The following is a 19,116-nucleotide window of genomic DNA, read 5'->3' on the forward strand; positions in this document are numbered from 1 at the left end:
GCTAGATGAGGTTCACGATTTGAACTCAAACTCAAACTTAGATGACTTAAATGAAGAACAAGAATTATAAAAAATCTCAAATCAAATGCAAATACAGCCCGTTGATGATCATCAACCTAGACATATCAATGTGGAAGAACCAAGAGGACTGCAACTTGAAGTTGATTTGTCATAGTTCTTTCATGATCATGCCTAGGTGCCTATTTTAGTACATGGTGTTGATCACTCAAAGTCCTCAACTAGATCATAAAGCCATCCAGTGGTAATTAAGCTCAAAGTTGTGTATCTGCCTATAACTCACACCTCAAAATCTGTAGCTAATGCCAACACCCTGTCACTTGAACCCAAGTCCATAAAAGAAGCCCCTGACACTCCTCACTAGATTAAAGCTATGCACATTTATGTCACGACCCCAATTCTCCCTCTATGAATAGCCGTGACAGTACCTAGTCTCTACGTCTAGGTAAGCCTAACACTTGCAGAAATAAAACGAAAAACATGAAAATTTAACAAACTAAAAGTAACAAATATTTTAATAAGTAATTGAGATACCACTCGGCATATACAATAATCAACTCTCAAAATATACATAATACTCCCAAGACCCGGAATACTGTAAGTCACAAGCTTCTATGAAGTTCTAACTATTCTATACATCAATGTCTATAGAAATAAGAGAAGAATCAACATAGGGGGATAGAGGGGGATTCCGAGGATCTGCGGTCTCTGCGGGCGCGGGAAGATGTACCTTGAAGTTCTCCGAAAATAGCAGCGACTGCAACTAAGGAAGAGGCTGGTAAAAGGAACCTGGATCTGCACACAAAAAAATATGTGCAGGAAAGGGCATGAGTACACCACAGCGGTACCCACTAAGTGCGAAGCCTAACCCCGGCCGAGTAGTGACGAGGTCAGGTCAAGGCCCTACCGGTATATAATAAATAAGCTGAAGAGTATAACAATATAATAATAGACTAGAATTTAAACATAAAGAACATAGCAAAGTAGAAATGCATAACACAAGGATAACAACAGTGGATCTCCCGAGATACCGTCTCGTAGTCTCAAAAATAAAAGGGCAAGGAGATCTCCCGAGGTACCGCCTCGTAGTCTAAAAAGTAAATATGCAGGGAGAACTCCCGAGTAACCGCCTCGTAGTCTCAAAAGTAAATGTACAAGGAGAACTCATGAGGAACCGTCCCGTAGTCCCAAAGTAAATACGCAGCTCAAAAAAATGAATATAACAATTATAGCATGAAGTATATAATTTAGACTAAGTACAAGTCAAGAAAGAAGCATGATTCTTCTAAACATGCTGCAAAGAGTTCAAATAGGCTATTAGGGCACGTAGACATGCTATTGTAGGCTAACAGGATAATTACACATGCTAGTATGCTCAGATAAAATGAAAACATGCTATTACTCGGTAAAAATCAGGTTTTCCACAAATAACCCTTGTACACAGTCGTCACCCGGCGTGCACGGCGCTCACATATCATAACAACACCAAATCCTAAGGGGATTTCTCCCACACAAGGTTAGGCAAGTCACTTACCTCAAAGCAAGTTCAATCGATCCGTAACAATGCTCTTTCCACAAACATCCGACTCTGAATGGCCCAAATCTTGCCAAAATCAATTACATATCATAAATATAACTACAAGGAACTAATCTAGCTACTTAAATCAGAGCTAACACAAGAAATTAATAAATCGCCCCAAAAAGTCTCCTCGAGCCCACGTCTCGAAATCTGGTAAAAGTCACAAAATATGAACACCCATTCACTCATACAAAAATTACTCAAATCCGATATCAAAATCTCGATCAAAATCCCAAAGTTCGGCCTAAGAACTTTTCTCAAATTTTTCCCTATTTTTCACCCCAAATCACTAATTAAATGATGAAATTAAAGACATAATCATGGGAATTAATTAAAATTAGGTAAGAATCACTTACCCCAAACACCCGCGTGAAAATCCCTAAAGAAATCGCCTAATTCTGAGCTCTCATGTCTAAATGGTGAAAATGACATAAACCCTCGATTTTGAACTTTTAAATCTACCCAGGTGTTCCCTTCTTCGCGAACATGGCCACTATCTCACGTTCGCATCTAACAAAAATTCCACTGACCAAATTTCCTCCTTCGCGAACGTGAGGGACCTCTCGCGAATGCGTACCTTTCATTTTCTGGTCCTTCACGAATGCGATACCCACTACGCGTAGACCAAATGACTGGGTCCCTAGCTGCCTTACTTACTCTACGCGAATGCGTTCCACTCTTCGCGTTTGTGATGCTTCAACTGACCATAACTTCGAGAACGCGAGATCCTTTGAGCGAACGCGAAGAACAAACTTGAGATGGCCTCCCAGATGCCCTACGCGATCGCAAGACCTCTCTCGCTAACGCGATGAAGAAATGTCTGCAACAAAACACCAGAAAATCTACTATCTTCCAAAGTCCAAAAGTGATCCGTTAAGCATCCGAAACTCACCCGAGGCCTCCGGGACCTCAACCAAACATACCAACTAATCCTAAAATACCATACGAACTTAGTCGAGCCCTCTAACCACATCACACAATGTTAAATCATGAATCGCCCTCCAATTCAAACTTAAAGAACATGAAACTTCCAAATCCGACAACCGATGCCATAACCAACCAAACCACGTCCGATTGACCCCAAATTTTGTACATAGGTCATATTCAAGCCTACGGTCCTATTCCAATTTCCAGAATCGGAATCCCACCCCGGTATTAAAATTCCACTTCTGATCCAAATCTCCAAAACTTCGACTTTTGCAATTTCAAGTCTAAATGAGCTACAGACCTCCAAAACACTGTCCAGATATGCCCCTAAGTCCAAAATCACCTAAGGGAGCTAACAGAGCCGACGGAACTCCATTCTGGAGTCGTCTTTAAATAGTTTCGACTACGGTCCAAAACATAAGGCTTAAATCTCCATTTAGGGACTAAGTGTTCCAAAACACTCAAAAAACCAAAAGAAAACCTCCCGGCAAGTCAAAATAGCAGAAATAGATATGGGAGAAGCAGTTAATAAGCGATCGAGGCTATAACTTTCAAAATGACCGGCCAGGTCGTTACATCCTTCCCCTCTTAAAAAAATCATTCATCCTCAAACGAGTATAAAGACATACCTGAAGTGGTGAAAAGATGAGGATAACTGCTGCACATAACATGCTCGGTCTCCCAAGTCGCATCCTCGACCGGCTGACCCCTCCACTGAACCTTCACGGAAGCAATGTTGTTTGAACTCAGCTTTCGAACTTGCCTGTCCAAAATAGCCATTGGCTCCTCAACGTAAGATAGATCCTTGTCCAATTGGACTGAGTTGAAATCCAATATATGGGCCGGATCGCCGTGATACTTTCGGAGCATAGAAACGTAGAATATCGGATGGACTCCTACTAGACTGGGAGGCAAGGCAAGCTCATAAGTAACCTCCCCAACCCGCCGCAACACCTCAAATGGGCCGATAAACCGTGGGCTTAGCTTGCCTTTCTTTTCGAACCTCATAACTCCCTTCATAGGTGAAACCCGGAGCATGACCCGCTCCCCAACCATGAATGCAACATCGCGGACTTTCCGGTCCGCATAGATCTTCTGTCTGGACTGGGCTGTGCGAAGTCGATCCTGAATCACCTTCAACTTATCCAAGGCATCCTGAACCAAGTCTGTACCCAATAATCTAGCCTCGCCCGGCTCGAACCAACCCACCGGAGACCGACACTGCCTACCATACAGAGCCTCATATGGTGCCATCTAAATGCTCGACTGATAACTGTTGTTATAGGCAATTTCCACAAATGGCAAGAGCTAATCCCAAGCACCCCCAAAATCTATCACACAAGCACGGAGCATATCCTCTAGTATCTAATAGTGCGCTCGGACTGTCCGTCCGTCTGAGGGTGAAATATTATGCTCAACTCAACCCGAGTACCCAGCTCCTACTGTACAACCCTCCAGAACCGTGATGTAAACTGCGTACCTCGGTCAGAGATGATAGATACCAGTACACCATGAAGCTTGACAATCTCGCAGATGTAAATTCAAGCCAGCTGCTCGAAAGAATAAGTAGTCATCATAGGAATGAAATGAACTGACTTGGTCACCCTATCCATAATCACCCAAACTGCATCAAACCTCCGCTGAGTCCGTGGGAGTCCAACAACGAAATCCATAGTGATCCGCTCCCATTTCCACTCCGAAATCTCTAACTTCTGAATCAACCCACCTGGTCGCTGATGCAAGTTAAGATCCTTTTGCTTGAACAGATGCTGCAAACTCTAATGATCGATGTAAATCTCATAAGGGACACCGTACAAATAGTGCCGCCAAATATTCAAGGCATGAACAATAGCTGCTAACTCAAGGTCGTGGACAGGATAGTTCTTTTCATGCACCATCAGCTGTCTGGACGCATAGGCAATCACCCTACCGTCCTGCATCAACACCACGCCGTGACCAATCCGTGACGCATCACAATGTACAGTATAAGACTCCCAACCTATAGGCAATACCAATATTGGGGCTGTAGTCAAAGCCGTCTTGTGCTTTTGGAAGCTCTCCTCACACTCCTCTGTCCACCTGAACGGAGCACCCTTCTAGGTCAGCCTGGTCATAGGTGCTGCAATAGATGAGAATCCGTTAACAAAACGTAAGTAATAAGCTGCCAACCCAAAGAAAACTACGGATCTCTGTAGCCGATAAAGGTCTAGGCCAACTCTGCACTACTTCCACCTTCTTTGGATCCACCTTGATCGCATAACTCGATACTACATGGCCCAAAAATACCATAGATTCTAGCCCAAACTCACACTTAGAAAATTTCGCATACAACTTCTTTTCTCTCAAAGTCTGAAGTACAGTCCTCAAGTGCTGCTCGTGATCCTCCCGAGTTCGAGAGTACAGCAGAATGTCGTCAATAAACAGAATGACGAAAGAGTCGAGATAAGGCTGGAACACACTGTGCATCAAGTGCATAAAGGCTGTTGGGGCATTGGTCAGCCAAAAAGACATAACAAGAAACTCATAGTGACCATATCGAGTTCTCAAGGCAGTCATCGGGATATCTTGCTCCCGAATATCTTTAACTGATGATAGCCTGAACATAAGTCAATCTTGGAGAATACTCTGGTAACTTGTACCTGATCAAATAAGTCATCAATACGAGGCAATGGATACCTGTTCTTCACTGTAACTTTGTTCAGATGGCGATAATCAATATACATAAGCATAGAACCATCCTTTTAATTCACAAACAAGACAAGAGCACCCCAAGGTGACACACTAGACCGAATGAAGCCCTTATCAAGCAACTTCTGTAACTGCTCCTTCAACTCCTTCAATTCAGGAGGAGCTATATGATATGGAGGAATAGAGATGGGGTGAGTGCCCGGCAACAAATCAATGCCAAAATTAATATCTCTGTCGGACGGCCTACCCAGAATATCAGCTAGAAACACATCTAGATAGTGCCTTCCTACTGGAACGAACTCAACTGTAGGGGTATTCATACTGACATCTATCACATAAGCTAGATACGCGTCACACCCCTTCTCAACCATTCATTGAGCTTTAAGAAATGAAATGATTCGGCTAGGATTATATTATGTACAATCGGAGTCGTGCAAAAGAAGGAAAGGGATAGTCTTACATACCCACAGTCCTAGCATGACAAGCAAGAATAGAATAATGGGGCGACAACCCATCCATGCCCAAGATAACATCAAAATCTACCATGTTGAGTAATAATAAACTGTCTCTGGTCTCAAAACCACTAAGAGCAATCAAACACGATCGATATACACAGTCCATGATAAGATAATCTCCCAAAGGAGTAGACACATAAATAGGGGAGCTCAAGGATTCCCTAGATACGCCTAAATGTGGGGCAAAGTAAAAGGACACATATGAATACGTAGAGCCTGGGTCAAATAATACCAACGCATCTCTATAACAGACTGGAACAATACCTGTATTGATAAAGTCAGAAGCAACTGCCTCTGTACTAGCCGGAAGAGCATAATACCTGGCCTGGCCTCCACCTCTAGGGCGACCTCGACCTCCCCGACCTCCACCTCGAGCTGGCTGAGTGGGTGGGGCGGTAGCTGGTGCTGGAATCATAACCTGAGGACCCGGTGGAGCATGGGGTGGATGAGAAGTCTGTGGAGGTGCAACCCTCCTAAGTCTGGGGCAATTCCTCACCATATGGTGGGTGTCTCCACACTCAAAACATCCCCTTGGAGGGCGTGGCTACTATGACTGACTCGGTCCAGGTCTGCTGGACTGGCCGCTAAAAATTCCCCGAGAAGGAGGCACACTAGATACTGGCGGTACATAATAAGGCTCCTGGGCCTAGAAGGGGCTGGAAACCAATGGCGGCTAGAAGAGCTGAATGAACGGGGCGACTCACATGACCCCTACCATGGCAAGCTGCTGGGGAACGAGCTCCAGAATATGAACCAGTCTCTCGAGACCTCTTGGCCTCTCTTTCCTCTCGATTCCGGGAAAGCATGTCCTCCAATCTCCTAGCAGTACTCACAACCTGCTGGTAAGGAATATCCATCTCCAGCTCCATGACCATACTAATCCTGATACTGGGGTGGAGTCCGTCAATAAACTGATGAACCCTCTCTCGAACTATGGCAACCAAGGCCGGTGCATGTCGGGCCATATCACCAAAGCGGACTGCATACTCTGACACAGTCATAGCACCCTGGCGCAGGTGCTCAAACTCCGCGCGCCATGAGTCCCTGAGGCTCTGAGGGACATACTCTATCAAAAACATGTCTGAGAACTGAGTCCATGTAAGTGAAGCTGCCTCATCCAGACTACTCAACTCATAAACACGCCACCACTGAGAGGCTGCTCCTCTAAGCTGAAAGGTGGTAAAAAAACCCCACTCGTCTCTGCTACACCCATAATACAGAGAATACGATGACACTCCTCTAGAAAACCTTGAGCATCAACTGTAGCCAATCAGCTGAAGGTAGGTGGGTGGTACTTATTGTACCTCTCAAGTCTGAGCTGCTCTGGCTCAGAAGCGGTCGTCCCAGTCTCATGCTGAACCGGGGCTACCGGCAGCGTAGGAATGAACTCTAAGGCCTGATCAACTTGGACCCTCTGCTCAGGAGTGCGGGCTGCGGGAGTCTATGCCCCTCCCCGGCCTGAGATGTGGCGGGAGCTAATGGAATCAATCCAGCCTAAAGGTGCTGAACATGCTCATGAACTGGGCTAGAGTCTCCTGGAGGGCTGGTGCAGCAATATGAATCTCTGGTGCCTGCCCTCCAGCTGGAATTGCCGGGCGCTTCTCTATCGCATCTCAGGAGGATGCTCTGGCTGTACTGCGAGGCCATACTCTACCCCGGCCCTGGCCTCTGGCGGCTCTAGTAGGGGGTGTGGGTGCCTGGTCATCAGACCCTCCGGTACGGGTTCTCACCATCTGTGAGAAAGAATAGAATAGAGAATTTTTAGAATTTGATGCCAATAACTCGCACGACAAGGAATCAAAAGAAGTAAGATTGTTCCTAACAATTCCATAGCCTCCCGAAGATAAGTACAAATGTCTTCGTACCGATCTGCGAGACGCTAATAAACTGGCTTGAGACTCATGGCACCTATGAACCTAGAGCTCTTATACCAACTTGTTACTACCCAAATTCTCCCTCCATGATTCGTCGTGATGACACCTAGTCTCTACTACTAGGTAAGCCCAACACTTGCGGAAATGAAATGAAAAACATGAAAGTTTAACAAACTAACAGTAACAGATATTTTAATATGCAATTGAGATGCCGCTCGACATATACAATAATCAACTCTCGAAATATACAAAACACTCCCAAGACCCGAAACACCGTAAGTCAAAAGCTTCTATGAAGTTCTAACTGTTCTATACATCAGTGTCTCCAGAAATAAGAGAATAATCAACATAAGGGAGATAGAGGGGGACTCCGAGGATCTGCGACGCGGGCAGATGTACCTTTAAGTTTTCCAAAAATAGCAGCGACTGCAACTAAGGATGGGTAAAAGCAACCTAGATGTGCACACAAAAAACATGTGCAGGAAAAGGCGTGACTATACCACAGCGGTACCAAGTATGTGCCAAGCCTAACTTCGGTCGGGTAGTGACGAGGTTAGGTCAAGGCCCTACTGGTATATAATAAATAAGCAAGAGAGTATAACAATATAATAATAGACTGGAATTTAAACAAAAAGAACATAGCAAAGTAGCAACGCAGAACACAAGGATAAACAGCAGGGGATCTCCCGAGATACCGTCTCGTAGTCCAAAAAATAAAAGTGCAAGTAGATCTCCCGAGGTACTGCCTTATAGTCTCAAAAGTAAATATGTAGGGAGAACTCCCGAAGAACCGCCTCGTAGTCTCAAAAGTAAATATGCAGGGGGATCTCTCGGGATACCGTCCCGTAGTCCCAAAGTAAATACGCAGCTCAAATAAATGAATATAACAGTTACAGTACAAAACCTATAATTTAGACCAAGTACAAGTCAAGAAAGAAGCAGGATTCTTCTAAACATGCTGCAAAGAGTTCAAATAGGCAATTGTGACACGTAGACATGTATTCTAGGCTAAAAGGATAACTACACATGCTAGTATACTCAGGTAAGATGGAAGCAGGCTATTACTCAGTAAAAATTAGGTTTTTCCAGAAATAGCCCGTGTACGCACTCGTCACCTCGCGTACACGGTGCTCACATATCATAACAACACCAAATCCTAAGGAGATTTCCCCCCCACCCCCTCCCCCACACAAGGTTAGGCAAGCCACTTACCTCAAACCAAGCTCAATCAATCTGTAACAATGCTATTTCCACCAAAATCCGACTCTGAATGGCCCAAATCTAGCCAAAATAAATTACATATCATAAATATAACTACAAGGAACTAATCTAGCTACTGAAATCAAAGCTAAGGCAAGAAATTAGAAAATCGCCAAAAAAAGTCTCCCCGGGCCCACGACTCGGAATCGGGTAAAAGTCACAAAATATGAACACCCATTCAGTCATGAGTTCAATCATACCAAAATTACTCAAATCCGATACCAAAATCTCGATCAAAATCCCAAAGTTCGGACTAAGAACGTTTTTCAAATTTTCCCCAATTTGCTACCCCAAATTACTAATTAAATGATGAAATTGAAGACATAATCATGGGAATTAACCTAAACTAGGTAAGAATCACTTACCCCAAACACCCACGTGAAAATCCCTCCAAATATTGCATAATTCCGAGCTCTCAAGTCCAAATGGTGAAAAATGACATAAACCCTCGATTTTGAACTTTTAAATCTGCCCAAGTGTTCCCTTCTTCGCGAACGCGGCCACTATCTCGCGTTCGTGTATAAGAAAAATTCCACTGACCAAATATCCTCCTTCGTGAATGCGAGCGACCTCTCGCGAACGCGTACCTTTCACTTTCTGGTCCTTCGCGAACGCGATACCCACAACGCGAACGTGTAGACCAAATGACTGGGGTCCCCAGCTGCCTCACTTTCTCTACGAGAAAGCGTTCCACTCTTCGCGTTCGCGATGCTTGCAGTGACCATACCTTCGCGAACGTGGGATCCTTTGCGCGAACACAAAAAACAAACTTGAGCTGGCCTCCCAGATGCCCTACGTGATCGTGAGACCTCTCTTGCGAACGCGATGAAGAATTGTCTGCAACAAAACACTAGAAAATCTGCTATCTTCCAAAGTCCAAAAGTGATCCGTTAAGCATCCGAAACTCACCTGAGACCCCTGAGACCTCAACTAAATATACCAACCAATCCTAAAGCACCATACAAACTTAGTTGAGCCCTCAAACCACATCACACAATGCTAAAATCATGAATCGCCCTCCAATTCAAATTTAAAGAACTTGAAACTTCCAAATCCAACAACCGATGCCGAAACCACCCAAACCACGTCCGATTGATCCCAAATATTTTGCACAGGTCATATTTAACCATACAGACCTATTCCAACTTCTGGAATCGGAATCCAACCACGGCATTAAAATTCCCCACCGGTCCAAATCTTCAAAACTTCGACTTTCGCCATTTCATTCCTAAATGAGATACAGACCTCCAAAACACTATCCGGACACGCCTTAAGTCCAAAACCACTTTACCGAGCTAACAGAACCAACAGAACTCCAATCTTCACGTAGTTCCGACTACGGTCCAAATCCTATAGCTTAAATCTTCATTTAGGGACTAAGTGTCCCAAAACACTCCAAAAACCAAAACGAAACCTCCCGGCAAGTCACAATAGCAGAAATAGATATGGAAGAATAAGTTAATAGGGGATTGGGGCTATAACTCTCAAAACTACCAGACGGGTCGTTACAGTTTAATTAGAAGCACTGCACAAAATGAGACCTGGACTTTATTTCACGACCCAAAATCCTACCTAAGGCCGTGATGATGCCTAACCTGCTTTCTAGGCAAGCTAACACTCAACAACAATAACAAAAACTGATTATTAAGTCTTGAACATATTTCTGATATAAATAACAACACATAAAAAGTCTCAAATCCAATATCATGAACTATATACCAAGACAGGGTCTAAACCCAACCACATCTGTCTAATAATACACTCAAAACCCAGTGTCACATCACGCCAGCCATCTAATAAGAATAAATAGTCTCACCTGAACAATATTATCTTTCTGAAAAGAGAATACAATGATAGAGTTAGATAAGCCGGGAAAGTGGAATCCATGTGATGTAGATCGGATCAAGTAAAGCACCTCATCACGAAGTCTCCAACAAATACTCCTACTTAGTTGTATAAGAACGACTAGTACCTACCTCAGAATCTATACAAAAATTTGCAGAATTGTAGTATGAGTACAAAATCGCGGTATTCCGCAAGTACCAAGTCTAGACTCGAAGAAGTAGCAGTGAGGGATAGACATCGACACTTACTAACCATCCAATAATCAAGTGAAAACATAAATATTGTACGAAACAAAGCATGATATCATCAGATAGGTACGAAAGCCAGAAATACTATACAAGTAGAATTTAGACATTCTTTGCAGATATAGAGATCGAATAAGACATCAAGCATTTCAATTTTCAAACACAAGCATGATGTATATCAGCTAACACCAATATACATTACAGATGAGTCCATAATATATATGAATGCACACTCAGGATTCCTTCTCAACACCTCACATCACAACATTCATGTGCCTGACACAGGCCACATGTCCAACCAAGCACCAAAATCTGGGTGCCTACGCCCACATGGCCTAATATATATATATATATATATATATATATATATATATATATATATATATATATATATATATATATATATATATATATATATATATATATATATATATATATATATATATATATATATATATATATATATATATATATATATATATATATATATATATATATATATATATATATATATATAATCAATGATCAATAACCAATAATCAATATCACTCATAGTGTCCGTAGTGCCAAAATCCACAACTTTTTACAATATCCAACTCTTCAAGTCATGCACTTATATATGAAATAATACAATAAAGAACCACTAGACATAACAATAAAGATGTGAATAAAAGCTCATATGGCTAAAAGATGGCTATGGCCACTGCTAGAAAACTGCCTAAAGCCGTCCAAAAATACCGACCGAAATCGCTCGAAAAACTAGAAAACCGACTGATTTCTAACCGACTTTAATTTGTCGAAATTAGGCTGGTCGATAATAAATAGAAACCGAAGTCGGTCGCAATTTCTAGCCGATTTCAGTCGGTCAATAAAATTTATCAAGCGACCAAAAAAGAAAAAATCTGCCAAACAAACCGTCCGAAGTCAGTCGGTATTTTAATTATGCCATTAAAACATGCACCGTATGCGAATCGAATCGGGGTTTGTACTATAGTAGGATATTATTCAACCACTAGACCATTGGTACATTTTGGTTTAAGACTATATTTTATTTTATTTGTACTCTTTAATTGCATTTCACGCGAAAATAACCGACCGATTTCGGTCGGTTTTATTAAAAGTATAAAATTACCGACCAAAATTGGTCGGTGTTTTCAAAATGGCCGACTGAGATAACCGACCGATTTCGGTTGGTTTTTTAAATATTAATATTAATTTATTTTATATGATAAACAGACCAAAGTTGGTCGGTTTCTTAACAAATAAATTTTGCGGGGCGCCAAAATATTTTCCCGCATTTTTGCAACAAAATAAAACCGACTGAAGTTGGTCGGTTTCATAAAAAAATTGAAAAATAAAATTTTTTCAAATACCGACCGACTTCGGTCGGTTTATTTGCCGCGGTCGATTTTGGCCGAATTTCTAGTAGTAGGATAATCATGTAATTTAATTTATCACAACGATTTAACAAGCTAGTTCAACAAGCATAATTCTTAATCAAATCATTTATCATGAGTAAATAAAGCCATATAACTACCAAATCATGAAGCAAATAAGATAAGTGTATGACTACGGATTAATAAATAAGCTCAACATGGCAAAATAATCGTTTATGCCCCAATTCAATAAATCATAACGTTACTCATGCTTCTAAGTCATAATTTTGATTCATAATGTAGTCATAGAATCAGCGGAACATGGACAATAATTTCAAATATCCAAACAAGGCATCTCTTAGACCGAACTCTACCAGATATGGTCAAAACTAGCGACATGTATATGCTCGTGACCTTGCATATATGTGGATTCTAAATGAAGCAACAAGTAGCAAATAGATCTCCTATGGAGAATTTTTTCTTACAAGGATAGACAAGAGACTTACCTCCACCTGATAAGCTTGAATCAATCAACCACCGCCCTTCCAATCAAATCTAACTCCTGACGACTCGAATCTAATCAAATATAAATAAATAACGTCAAACAAAACTATAGGAATAAATTCTAACATAATAAAGCATCAATACTTAATCAAATCACTAAATGTCAACAAAGTCAACCCTGGACCACATGGTCAAAACCTGAGTTTAGGGGTAGATCCCGTTTACCCATAACCCCACGAGTCCAAAATATATAATTCAATTCCAAAACTGAGTCCAAATGGACCCTCAAATCCCTAAAAGACAGCCTATTAAGTTGTAGATTAAAACCCCAAATTTCTCTTTAAAATTTCGTGTTTTAGGTGTAGAAATCAATGGGAAATCAAGATATATACCAAATTCAAGTAAAAATTACTAACCTCCAATATAGTAGTGAAATCCCTCTTTAAAATCTCCTCTTGAAATAACAACTTAAAATAGCATGCCCAATACTCACCTTCGCGGACGTGACCCATGCCTCACATTTGCGAAGCACAAAATGCCACAGACATAAAATCCTCCTTAGCGAATGCGACAAAAGGCTCACGTACATGAAAGCCATCAGCCTCACCCCTTTACGAACGCGACATGTTCCTTCGTGAACGCTAAGATCAAAGCCTCTAGACCAACTCTTCCATGCGAACGTGGCTCTTCCTCCGCGAACGCAAAGAACAAATTGTCCCCAACCCAAAATCCTTCATCGTGAAGCGAGTCACCCCTTGCGAACGTGATGAACACCGAACGCCAGTAACTGCAAACCAGAAGAAAATGATCCGAAAATACCCTATCCAATCATACCAACATGTCCATATACCTAATTCAAACTTATTTAATGGCTCGAAACACCACAAACAACATTAAAACCAAGAATCAAAGATCAAAATCCTTCTCTTAACTTGCAAATGTTCCAACTTTGTGGAATGCATATGAATCACACTTAGACATTTCGGATCACAACAAAACTTTTCACATAAGTCCGAATCAACTAAATGAACCTATCAAAAGTCTTAGAACACCAATCAGAACCTGTTAACATCAAAGTTAACTTCCAGTCAATCCTATGAACTCTCCAATTTTTCAAATTTTTAACTTTTGCCAAATAGAGCCAAAATCCACTAGGAACATCCGAAATCAAATAATAGCATACAACCAAGTCCAAAATAACTATACGAACTTATTGAAATGATCAAAGTACCAATCAGAGGTCGTTTAAGCAAAATACAAATATTGGTTAGCTCTAGCAACTTAAGCTTTGAAAATGAGACTAAGTGTTCCAGTTCACTCTCAAACCATCCCAAAACAAAACCATCAATCCCCACAAGCCGCAAAATATCTAACAACCATACCAGAAGCATAAATAGGGAAACATGATTCAAATACTCAAATCGATTGGCTGTGTCATTATATTCACCACTCTTAAACAAATATTCGTCCTCGAACGAGTTTAGAATCATACATAGAATGCCAAAAGATGAGGGTATCTTCTCCGAATATCGTCCTCAGTCTCCCAAGTCGCTTATTAGACATCTTGATCTCTCACCGAACCTCCATTGATGCAATCTCTTTCGATGTGAACTTTTGAACCTACCTATCCATAATGGACATTGACTCTTCTTCATAAGCTAGATTCTCATCCAACTACATTGAACTGAAATCTAACATATGTGACTTGTCTTCATAATACTTTTGAAGCATGAAAACATGAAAATTTGGATGAATACCCTACAAACTAGGTGGAAATGCAAGATTATACGCCACCTCACTAACTCTCTCTAAAAACTCAAATAGGCCAATATACCTAAGGATCAACTTGCCCTTCTTCCCAAATCTCATCACGGCCTTCATAGGTGAAACTCTAAGAAGAACATTTTCACCTTCTATGAAAGCCACATCACGAACCTTCCCATCACAATATCTCTTCTGCTTGGACTGCGCTGTATGAAGCTTCTCCTAAATTAACTTTACCTTTTTCAAAGCATCACGAACCAAATATGTGCCCAATAACCTAGCCTCACCAGGCTTAAACCAACCAACTAGAGAACGACACCACCTCCCATATAGTGCCTTATTTGCAACCATTTGGATACTACACTAGTAGATGTTGTTTTATGCAAACTCCGCTTATGGTAAAAATTGATCGCACAAGCCTCCGAAATCAATAACACATGCTCTCAACTTATCCTCAAGTATCTGAATAGGTTGGACTGCCCATCCGTCTGAGGGTGAAATGCAGTGCACAGCTCCACCAGCGTGCCCAACTCTCACTAAACAACTCTCCAAAATTGTGATGTGAACTAAGTGCGTGATCCAAAATGATAGAAATTGGAACACCATACAAACGAACAATCTCTTTGATGTAGATCTGAGCTAACTTCTCTAGAGTGTGAGAAGTGATCACTAGAATGAAATGCGTAGATTTGGCCAATCTATTCACAATGACCCATACAACGTCAAATATCCTTAAAAGTCCATGGAAATCCTACCCCCACGTCCATAGTAATGCGCTCCCAGTTCCACGCTGGTATAACCAATCTCTGAGTCAAATCGACTCATTCCTGATGCTCATACTTTACCTGCTGACAATTCAAACACCGCAAAACATGCCCAACAATATGCTCGTTCATCATCAGCCACCAATAATATTACTTCAAATCATGTACGTCTTTATAGCACCTGGATGAATAGAATATCCCAAACTATGAGCCTCTGCACGAATCAACTTCATCAAACAATCCACATAAGGAACACAGATCCGACCCTAAAGTCGAAACACACCATTATCTCCAATGACCACCTCCTTAGCCCCACCTCACAACACCATGTCGTTATGGACAAACAAATGAGGATTATTATACTGATGAGTCTTAATGCGCTCAATTAAGGACGGTTGTACGACAACACAAGAAATAACTCTACTTGGATCAAAACTATCCAATCTCACAAATCTGTTGGCAAAGCCTGAACATCCATAACTAAAGGTCTCTACATAGCTGGAATAAATGCTAAACTCCCCATACTCTCCACCTTCCTACACAAAGATTCTGCTAACACATTCGCCTTATCGGGATGGTAAGAGATAGTGATATCATAATCCTTCAGCAACTCTAACCACATTTGCTGCCTCAAATTCAAATCCTTCTGCTTGAACAAATACTGAAGACTGCCATGATTAGTGTAAACCTCATACGACACACCATACAAGTAATGCCTCCAAATCTTTGTACATGCACAGTAGCCACTAAATCCAATTCATGAACCAGATAATTCTTCTCATAGGGCTTCAAGTAACACGACGCATAAGCAATCACCCTACCGTTATACATCAACACACAACTAAGGCCGATATACGAAATATCACAATAGACAGTATACATACCCGATCCTGAGGGCAATACCAAAATACAAGCTATAGTCAAAGCAGTCTTGAGCTTCTAAAAGCTTTTCTTGAACTCGCCAGAACATCTGAGTGGAGCGTCGTGCTGAGTTGACTTGGTTAGTGGAGCAGCAATAGATGAAAATCCCTCTACAAAGCGACGACAGTAGCCTTCCAAAACCATGAAATGTCTGATCGCTATAGCTCTAGAAGGTCTAGGCCAACCCTAAACAACCTTAATCTTTTCCGGATTCGCCTTTATACCATCACTAGACACCTCATAGACCAAGAACGCCACTGCATCCAACCAAAAATTACACTTGGAAAACATATTATACAACATTCTTTCTCTCAAAACCTGAAGCATAATCCTCAAATGTTGTGGTGATCCTCACCACTATGAAATACACCAAGATGTCATCAATGAACACAATGATAAAAGAATCCATATATGGTTGAAATACACTATTCATCAAATGCATAAAATCTACTAGAGAATTAGTCAAACCAAAAGGCATCACCAAGAACTCATAATGTCCATAACGAGTCCTGCAAGACATCTTAGTAATGTCAAAAGCCCTAATATTCAACTGATATGAAACCCTAATCTTAAACTGATGATAATATGATCTCAAATCTATCTTCGAGAATACCCTGGTGCCCTGAAGCTGATCAAATAAATCATCAATGTGAGGAAATGGATACTTGTTCTTGATAGTGACCTTTTTCAAGTGCCTGTAATCAAAGCACATCCTCAAAGAACCATCTTTTTACTTCACAAACACCCTAAGGAGAAACACCCAGCCTAATGAATCGCTTATCCAATAACCCATGCAACTGCTCTTCAACTTTTTCAACTCAGATGGAGTCATATGGTATGATGGAATAGATTTACATTACGTGCCCAACACCAAATCAATATCACAGTGTTAGCGTGATAATCAAGAATAACATGATACGGAGATGAACAATCCATACCTAAAATTACATCAAAATATACCATTTTCAACAACAAAAGATCAACCTTATTCCCATAACCCCCTATAGTATCCACATAAGTCCGATATACACGATCTACCACAATAAAATCACCAGTAGGTGTAGACGCGAGAACAAGAATATCAAGAGAACCACGGGGCATATCTAAATAAGGAGCAAAATAAGATGACATATATGAATAAGTAGACCCCAGATCAAACAAAATAGAATCATCTCTTTGACATACTGAAACCATACCTACGATCAGGTCATCTGAGGCCACTACCAAGGGAGCATAGTAACGGGCCCGATCGCCATTGGTCGAACCTCCACTAACCTGACCCCTTCTCTAGGCCGACCCATAACTATATGACCTCTCCCTCTAGCTGACTGTGTAGGGGATGATTCAACTAGTGCAGGAACCATTAGATGAGAACTCTGATGAGTTGTCCCTCTCCCAAACCTGGGACAATATTTCCTCACATGGACGAACTTCCTACACACAAAACAACCCCTAGTCGACAAAGGCTGTTAAACGTGAAACTGCCCATGATGACCCGAATAACCATGGGATGAACCCTGAATAGATAGGGTAAGGTATGAACTTATTGGAATTTCACTAAAAGATGATGTAACTAGAGTGATGAAAGATGATCGAGCCACCGCAGCACGAGCTCCATGCTATGTAAAATAAACTGGCCTACCATCTTGGCCTCTACCAAACTGACCCCTACCTCCAGATGAGGTAACACTGAAACCACTGGATGAGTTCTCTTATCCCATATAATAGCCTCTCTACCCTTGCTGCAATACGCTCGATCCTCCGAGCTATATCTATGGCCTGGTGAAAAGTAGTCTTGATCTCCAACTCTCGAGCCGTAGCAACCCTGATGCCATAAGTCAAACCCTCAACTAATCTCATCACCTTATATACCTCGGCGGGGATAAAAAAAGCAATATGATGAGAAAAACTCTGATAATCTCACCTCATACTCAGTACTGACATACGGTCCTACTGAATATGCTCAAACTAGAATCTCAACTCATCCCTCCTAGTGAGTTGGATGTGCATCTCAAGAAATGCAAAAGCTGGGTCTAGTAAGAGGTGCCGAACCTGCTAGCCTTACGAGCTCATAAGTATGCCACCATCTCCCAGTATCCCCATTCAACTGAAATGTAGTGAAGTCCATCCCATTGGACTCTATCAAGTCCAAATTGTGAAGCATCTGATGAAATCTGTCCAGAACATCTTGTACATCCTATGAAGCACCACCCTCAAAGTAAGGAGGATGTAACCTTTGAAATATTTTTGCATCCCCTACTTATCAGTTGACATACCAAGCATGATCTTGAGTTTAGCTACTCCAATAGGGTTCTAACTACCTAATAATAATATCCCGACATCTAAAATATCACTGGCACTTGCTACGGAGTATGGAAAAGGTTTGAGCTCCCCCACCAGCCTGAGATGTGGTTGGGGCCCCTAGAAATACTCTAACCTGGCTCAATGCATCAATAAAGCTTACCATCTTGGCTACAACACCTGGCCATAGCCTCTTGGCTATCATCTATAAATTGATCCTCCACTTGATCTACATTTGGGTATGTTAAACTGCCCTGGCATGGCCACAGGCCCAGTAAATTCCCTACCTCTAGTTGTGATTGTGTGACCTCTGGTAGGAGACCTGGCCTCGCCCCTACCCCTACCTTTCCCGGCTAGAGCCGATGGTATTACCTCTCACTCACCAGCCGCTGCAGAAGCAGGCGTTCTCACCATATGTGAGAGTAAAATATAAAGATTTAGTCTTTAAGCAAGAATCAATGCACGATAAGGAATCACGAAAAGGAAAGTTCCCAAAGCCGTATAGCCTATCGCACATAGATACTGGCATCTTTGT

This window comes from Nicotiana tabacum, chromosome 4 (genome assembly GCF_000715075.1).
Source record: "Nicotiana tabacum cultivar K326 chromosome 4, ASM71507v2, whole genome shotgun sequence".
Lineage (NCBI taxonomy): Eukaryota > Viridiplantae > Streptophyta > Magnoliopsida > Solanales > Solanaceae > Nicotiana > Nicotiana tabacum.